The sequence below is a fragment of the Dermacentor albipictus genome, chromosome 3, assembly GCF_038994185.2.
Source record: "Dermacentor albipictus isolate Rhodes 1998 colony chromosome 3, USDA_Dalb.pri_finalv2, whole genome shotgun sequence".
Taxonomy (NCBI): Eukaryota; Metazoa; Arthropoda; class Arachnida; order Ixodida; family Ixodidae; genus Dermacentor; species Dermacentor albipictus.
Genome location: NC_091823.1, coordinates 42,738,148 through 42,746,698, shown reverse-complemented (window position 1 = coordinate 42,746,698; position 8,551 = coordinate 42,738,148). Strand labels below are relative to the sequence as shown.

Genomic DNA, 8,551 nt, shown 5'->3' with positions numbered 1-8,551 from the left:
TTCTTATTGTGTTCCAAGCATAACTTCAACGCAAACTTAATTACGTTTGCTGTCATTGCAAGAATTTAGTAGAAAATTCAGTGTCGGTGCATCTGCATTCAAATTTCCTCCTGTCTGAAGAGAATCATTCAAAACATTCCTGATCTTAACCACGAGGGGTCAAATACTACGCTTAATTTTCTTGCTAGTCGGTCTTCTCGAATTGCTTGATGGCGCGATATGGTAGTTATTGTTCATTCTTCCGAACTCGCTCGTTCTGCTTTCCAGGTGTGAAACATGTCGAATTGAACAGTTCTATTTTTATCTCACTGCTTAATTTGTCTGGTGTCTTCGAGATAGTCTTCTAATTGCTACTTCATTGATTTCCACGTTAACTTGCTCTCTCCATCCTCCTGAACAGTCCTTGTAACTATAGTCCACTTTATACATCCTTTCTTTCTGAGGAGCTAAGCCAGTATATTCCACCTTCAAAAAGTTCAAAGTGGAGATCGTCAGCTTCTGCGGCGTCAAGAACCATGGCGAGTTTCGCGTTTCGCAGTTTTCTTCTACACCACATGAGTCAGGCGCAACCCAGTCGGGTATTTTCTATTTTCCATTGGATCTTCGTTTCGTTTTATCACTGGGCTTTCCTCCTCGCCTGCACTACTGCTGGTAAGTGTCGTTTACGCGAGACTGGTATTACGACTGTGTCCTCCAGTGTTTAACGAATAAGCACTGTGTCGTTACAGCTTCTGCACTCCTGTTTTTAATTGTGGTCCACAAGCGTACCCAACGCGCTCTGGCACGACTCTACGGTCTGCGCTCCAAATGATCACTTCGGACACGAGCATCACCTGTTCCAGGAGCGAGTGTTATTGCTTCTACATTCCCTCGCCAGTGGCGTCCTGCTGGTAGACTGGACTTGTCTCCTCGCCCTGCACTACTACTGGTAAATGTCCTTTACACGGGACTCGTATTACGACTGTGTCCTCCAGTGTTTAACAAATAAGCACTGTGTCGTTACAGCTTCTGCACTACTGTTTTTAATTGTGGTCCACAAGCGTACCCAACGCACTCTTGCAGGACTCTACGGTCTGCACTCCAAAAGATCACTTCGGGCACGAGCATCACCTGTTCCAGGAGCGAGTGTTATTGCTTCTACATTCCCTCGCCAGCGGCGTCCTGCTGGTAGACTGGACTTGTCTCCTCGCCCTGCACTACTACTGGTAAATGTACTTTACATGGGACTCGTATTACGACTGTGTCCTCCAGTGTTTAACAAATATGCACTGTGTCGTTACAGGTTCTGCACTCCCGTTTTCGACTGCGGTGGGTACCTAGCACGCTCCTGCACATCGACTTTCCGTTCTGCGCTCCAAAGGAGATTACTTCAGGCACCAGCATCACCCGTTCCATGAGCGACTGCTATTGCTTCTATGTTCTCTAGCCGACGGCGTCCTGCTGGCATACTGGACTTAGCCTGGCGCCCTTGCACATAATTCTGGTAAATATCGCGTACACATGACTGTACTGCGCCTGCATGTTTTCGAATGACCAACAAACAGGGCTTGTCATTTCAGGTTCCCAGTGTTTGCTGTCGCTTGGGGCGCAAGAGAAACGTTCCAACACTCCCATTTACAAGAACATTCCTGGCCTTGCCTCACGAGCAACTACATTCAGCCCGGTCGCCCTGCCCCGTGCTCTATACAAGCTTCCTCACATTAATGAACGCGTCGCACACCTGTCTTGGCGGTGTCCTGCACTGTGTTGACGGCGAGTTCATGCTCTGAAGGACTGCGTGTGGTCACCGTCCCGAGACAATCCATAGGATGTGCTCCTACAGTTCGCGGTTCCCTTTTTTTCCGTAGGCATATTCAAGTTTTGTGTAGCAAGCTTTTCTGTTTTTGAAGAGTGGCACGTTGCTCAGCGAATGTATAGCGCTTCTAGAAATCGGGTTAATACGAAGCAGTACAGTAAAGGTCTGGTTAAGTGGACACCACTCTGTACTTAGTAAGGACTGTCATGTTTTCATGAGCGGATCTGTAAATTTTTGGTGGCGAGAGTAATGGACATTCATTCATTGTGCTCTTTCGTAGTGTGTGTGTGAAAAACTAACTCTAGATTCGCCGGTCTTCTGCGGTCTTCAGATGGCTTCGTCCATCTTCTAGCACAACGGTCGGTTGCCCTTAGTCCAGGGCTCCGCTGGATGCTGCTGCCAGTTGTGCTCGCCGAATCAGACCTTCTTGATCGACCCGGCGTTCGGTGGAGAACACTCGCTCCCATTGCTCCGCTCTCGGCTTTGGTATATAACGGGTACCACGTCTATCTTCTGGCATGCCCACGTTATGTGATATAGCGTGGGTGTTTCGTGGCACCAGGGGCATTTGTCATTGTATTGTGTGGGATACATTTTGCTGAGTACGTTTATGTTCGGGTACGAGCCCGTTTGTAGCTGCCTCCACGCGACAGTGCTCTCTTCTAAGGGAGTTAGTTATGCGGTGGTGGATACCGCTCTCTGCAGTCCTTGTAGTAATTTAGTATCGCCGAATAGTCTTTGGGTACAGGTTCGGTCCTCTCGAGGTCGCCTACGTTGGATGCTCGGTAATAAGTGTACCCTCGATAGAACAACTTTTTTGAAGAATAAAACGCTCAATGGTTGGAGCCCCTAGACAAGGGCCCCACTGGATTCCGCACGCCATCTTGTTTGTTGGATGATGGCCCTTTGGACCTCTTCCTGTGAGCTGGACAGCGCCGCCTCCCATTGTGTATGATCCGTAATTTCTGTGTTTCTTTTGTGTATATGCCGTGCATGCCCATGATATGTGGTCTAAGGTTGGCGTGGCTCCGCACCATGGGCATGTGTCCGCATATCTTTCAGGGTGAATTTTATGGAGAATGTGCAGGTTGTTATGTGTATACGTTTGCAGCTTTCTCCATATAACCTGTTCTTCCTTACTGAGGTTCTTATCTGGGGGTGATAGTTTCATTCTATTTCCTCTGTGGTAGTTTAAAATTGCAGAGTAGTTCTGGTCAATCGGGATCAGTTCTTGGGAGGTGTCCTGTGATCACCCGTGGTGTGTAGCATGCGCACGAGCTACTGTCAGCCTCTTCGTTTCCCTTGATTCCCTCATGACTGAGTACCCATATAGGGTGAAATCTTGCTCGGAGTTTTGTATCTCGTATAATCCTATAGGCTGCGGTGCATACTCGTCCCCTCAGGTAGCTTCTGCATGCCACTTGAGAGTCTAATAGGATGGTTATTTGTTGTTGGTTTGGTTCCGTTGCTTTGATAGCAAGGGCTATTGCGATTTCTTCTGCTTCCACGATAGTGGTGTTGCGAGTGGAGGCGCTAATGATTTCTCTGCCCAAATAGTCAGTGACAGCAGCTACCGTTCTTTTCTGCCTGCCTGGGTATCTTGCCGCGTCCACGAAGCGGGAGTTTGGTTTGTCGCCGTGCGTTTTCTCAATGTATGCAGCTCTGGCTTCTCTTCTGCCTGCATGTAGAGTTGGGTCCATATTTCTGGGTATTGGCGCCACTTTGATGCTGTTTCTGATTATTGTGGGGATGGGTTTAGCTTGGTTGTGTTTTTCTAGGAACTCGTGATACCCGAGTCTGCCAAGGAGTTTCTTACCCATGGTCGTTTGTGCAAGTCTGTTTCTTTGAGTTATCAGTTGAGCTTCTCCCAGTTCTTAGAATGTATTGTGAATTTCGAGAGACATTAGTTTTTCGATTGAGGCGCATTGCGGACTTTGAGGGCGATCTTGTATGCTTTCCGTAAGCACGAATTGATCGCATCCCTCTGTTTTCGTTAGCTCGTAATACGGCAAGCTGTAAATGAAGCGGCTAACCACCAGACTTCTGATTAGGTGAAAGGTGTCTGATTCCTTCATCCCCGTCCTTTTAGTGGTTACCCGCATTATCATTCTTGAGACTCGGTGTGTTGCCGTCTTGATGAGGTTAAGCCCGTGTTGGCAGTGTTGATTTGATTGTAGCCACATGCCTAGTATCCGGATTGTGGTCTTCTCAGGTATTGCATCATTTGCGAAGTCTGATTTACAGTTTAAGGGCAGGGTCCGTCGGGACGTTACGATTCCCTTTCCCTCTCCAGACTCGTATAATCTCAGATTTCTGACGCACATTGCAGCCCTCTGGCTCGCATGTATGTCTCGATTTCACAGGCAGCTGCTTGTAATCGTTCTTCTTTTTCACGTAGCGACCCGGTGACACCAGACTGTAATATCATCCGCATATAGGGCGTGCTGGATACCCGGGATGGCTTGTAGTTTCCTTGCAAGGCCTATCATCGCCACGTTAAATAGCGTTGGCGAGATCACTACGCCCTGGGGAGTGCCCTTGTTGGGTGCCTTGAAGATATTGATTTCTACTGCGCCAAATTTAATCTCAGCGGTTCGTTGGTTTAAAAGCTGCGAACATATTTGTATATCCGCTCTCCGCAGTTTGTTTCAGCCAGGCCATCGAGTATTCCTTGGTGGCTTACGTTATCAAAAGCGCCCTTTATGTCGATGGCCATGACAACGTGTTCGCTTGATCTTGGTATATTTGTTAGGACTTCTTCCTTCAACTGTAGGAGGATGTCTTGAGTTTTGAGAGCTTGGGTCTGAATCCAAACATAGTGTCTGGAATGATTTCATTGTCCTCTAAGTAGTTTTGTAATCTAGAGTTCACAATTATTTCAAATGGCTTCCCCAGACAGGAAGTTAGGGAGATTGGTTTAAGGTTACTAATTGCTAATTTCTTGCCAGGCTTGGGAATTAAAACTATTTGAGCGTGCTTCCACTCTCTTGGAATAGTACCCTGTTGCCAATGTTCATTTATAAAGGTAGTATATGCCTTTAAAGCCTCATCGCTTAGGTTTCTAATCATGGAGTTAGTTATCCGGTCTTTGCCTGCCGCTGTGTTTCGGCTCATTTTCGCTATGGCGGCTCTAACTTCTTCGATGGAGATGGGTTCATCGAGTTCAGGGTGAGGCGCCTCCCCCGTAATTCGTCTCACAGGGTGCGGGAGATGGGTCTGTTCCGTAGCACTTGTTATATAAATCTTCTTTGAGTTCTTGTTCCGTCCCTGGGTACGTATGGATTAACCGTTCCACCGCTTTACAGCCCTCGTTCTTGGTTTTGGTTGGTTCCATAATCGCTCTTAGTATGCGCCAAGTTTTTGCGGTACTCAGTGTGCCATTAAGGGAGTCACAGAAGCGTTCCCAATCGGGCGTAGCTAGTTGCGTTGCGTACTCTTCCGCTTTGCGGGTGATTTCTGCAATGCGTACTTTTAGCTTCCGGTTCTGTGACTGTCGCTTCATTATTTTTGTTAGTCCTCTGCGTGCCTCCCAGAGATGCAGTAAGTGAGGATCTATCTCAGGTATCTCACATGTGCGGGCTAGTTCTTTTGTGACATTATCCTTTTGTGTTCTTAAGTGTTCACACCATTTACTTAAATCATTGATTGTGGTGCTTTGTTGGCTTTGCATCCGGCGGTATTTCACCCAGTCGGTAATTTTGGCTATTCCTATGTGTCGTTTGATTTTCCCAGTCCGAATTGTGGAGCTGATGATGTAATGGTCGCTGCCTAAATCGTTTAGGGTGTTTATCTACTGCGCATCTTCACAATTCTGCACTATCGTGAGATCAGGGCTGGTGTCCATGCTCACACTGTTGCCCTGTCTAGTGGGCACTGCAGGATCCGTTATAATTGTCATGTCGAGTTGTTCCGTTTGTTCTAGAATGTTTCTGCCCTTAGCGTCCCGTTTTGGGTATCCCCAACTAGAATCAACTAGGGAAGACCAGGCGGGCAGTTTCCTGGAGGAGGCTGTCAAACTTTGTCTTTCTCTGGCTTGGTGGACTGTAAATGTTTAGTATAAAGGCACTCTTTTTGTTCAGGCCTTTATATATGATTTCTATTAATAAATGCTTAATATCAGTGTCAGTAAAAGGATCATGTTAGATTGCGGTGATCGATTTCGCTACCAAAGTAGCTATTGCTTTCTCCGAATCCGGGTGTGTGTACACCTCGTATCCCTGAAGGTTTGGAGGGGATCCGACTTCCTGAAGGGCTATGACAGCTGGTGTCTCGCTCTGTGAGCTTACCAGCTGTGTCAAAAGTCCCCTTTTTCGTCGGTATCCACGACAGTTCCACTGCCAGATTTCGCACTTTTCTGTTATAGTTGGTTGATGTTTAGGTATGGTTGCTTTCCTGTGCAATGGCTACTAGCCCTGGTCTGGCGTATGGCTTCTCGGCTCTCTAATGTTAGCTCCGGTAATTTGCTTACGCACCGTTTTCATGATTTCACTTTACAGAGCCTGGAGTTTTTCGTCGGGCTTCACTTCAAACTCAGTCATTTGTTGCGTTAGTTGTGTTATTTGGGCTGACACCTGTTGGGTTATCTGTTCTGCTTATGATGGTAACAGTTGTTGGAAAGTCTCTTGGATTTGTGTTTGGAGTGTTTCGACCGACTGTAATCTAGGGCGCTTTTGGGGTGCTGGTACAGCTTGCCCCGAAGCTTGCTCTGACTGGTCCGGTTTAGCCTGTGTTCTGTTGCTGCGACTGCATTTGCTTTAGTATCGCATTCTCACGCTCTAGGTCGCCTAGGCGAACTCTCATGAGTTCTAGCTCTCGTTCTAGGCGCGTTATCTGTGCAGTTGTTTGAGGTTTGGGTTGGGAGGCCATTGCTGACCAGCTCACCTTGTTTTTGTCGCCTTCATTCTTCGGGCATTGTTTCTTGTTCTGCTGATAGTTGGCGCTTTGCTTCTCTTGTTTTCTGCCCTGAGTGTTGGATCGGCCTCGGGAGGTCGACCTGGTACGCAAGTGGGATCTCTCCCGCGAGTCAGAGTTCTCTCGATCCGAACTGAGCCACCTCTTCTTGGGGGTCCCTGTGACGTGGTTATGTTGTCTCATGCGCTGTCTTCCCCTTTGCGGGACGCGCTTCAGTTTTTTGGTGCACTCTTGTGCCGCTGTAGGATGAGCTCCCCCGCACAGGGCACACTTGGGCTCGCACTCATGGTCCGCTGGTAGGTCGCGGAGGCCACATTTCGCACAAGCCTTGACAGTTGGTGTTGGACAGACATCCGTCCTATGTCTACGATTTCGGCATATCTTGCAGTATTGTCGAGTGGGTTGGTAGGGTATACATAGCGTCTCGCCACCGTAGTAATATACGTAGCGTGGCACGATGGGGCCATCGAACGTCAGCACTGCCGTCCTCGATTTGCCAAGCATACGAGCGTAGAGTATTCGAACCCCTTGCGTCCGCACTCTTAGGTTGTTGAGTTCGTCTTCTGTAGTTCCAGGCTCCAGTCCATGTATGACTCCCTTCAGGAGGTTGTCGGAAGTGGAGATGTATGTGTTCACAGAATGTCGGTTGCCTCGCAGCTCCAGCTCCTTGATCCTCAGGATCCGTCCCGCTGTTCATTTTTCGGGTGTGCTTGCTATGAGGATGTTAGAGCCCGACCGTATCCGCAGCAAGAAATCGTCTCCTGTGATGTTTGCAAGTCCGCCACACGCCTGGACTATGGCTCTGGATACCTCATGCGTACGCAATTCCCGAATCGCCAATCCTGGCTTCGGTCTAATGATTTTGATGTCATTCTTGGGTCGAGGGGGTTTTTTTCGGCGTGGATGGCCCCTTTCCGCCATGCGTCGCCTCATACCTCGCTCTCCTGCAGGTAGTATTGCGTCACGGGTCCCGTCGCTTGCTCCTCCGGAGCTAGGGCGCCCCCGTTGTCTCTGTGCAAGCGCGACGCGCCGAGCGCCTCCGGCGCGTTGCTCCACCCCTGCTTCGTGGTTGGGGTGGTTGATCCCGCCATTCGACTCGGCGGTCCGCGCTTTTCTGATTTTCTTGCGCGTTCATAGTGATAATGCAATTTGCTACTGACCTTGCTTGCTGATGTCCTCGGCGTTCCCAGCGTCGGTGGTGGACTCCTCGTAATTCACCTCGTCAGGCGAGAGAGAGTCGTCAACACTCGTGACTGCCTCCATTTGACGTTCGGAGTCCTGGTCCGTGTGCATTGGTGTCTTTGGCTGGTCCTCGTCCATATAGGGTGGAGTGCTGCTCGCCACGTAGCGGTTACACCGCGTACGGGCTCCTGGAGCCGCGTCTCCGCACCAGTTGTTTAGGGTGTTAGCGCGGCGAGTCGACGTGCAGGCGATGATCTTCGATTTCGGAATAACCGGAATTCGCATCACCAAAAACTTCGTATCGGCAACATCCTTACGCCTTCCGGTATATCTGGTCCAATTTCGGGAGTTGTCCGTTGAGTTGTCTGTTGAGTTGTCCCGTGTGTCCCGGCGTCCATACTATCGGTTCTTTTGGTTGTCGTTGTGTTATGTGCTCTCCGGAGCGGAGTATGCGGAGTGCTCCATGCCCTCTTCTGCCGCGTAGGTAGTTGCGGCATGCACGCCGTTTGTGTTGTCTGTAAGGATTGTTAGAGACCGTTTAGACCGATATCCCTCCACTGCCGCTAGAGCGACGGCCGCTTCTTCAGCCTCGACTATCGTACAGTGTTGTAGTGATGCGCTGGTGATCTCGCGTAGGTTCGAATCAGTTGCCACCGCGTTGCT

At 49.1% G+C, this 8,551-nt stretch overlaps 1 long non-coding RNA gene across 1 annotated transcript; it reads left to right on the top strand.

Annotated features, from left to right (window-relative positions):
• Window positions 1–1,121: 1,121 nt before the first annotated feature.
• LOC135902606 (uncharacterized) lies at window positions 1,122–2,820 on the top strand. The gene is made up of 3 exons (XR_010564546.1): window positions 1,122–1,205; window positions 1,283–1,483; window positions 1,560–2,820. It is a non-coding gene; the product is annotated as an uncharacterized lncRNA (long non-coding RNA).
• Window positions 2,821–8,551: the final 5,731 nt, after the last annotated feature.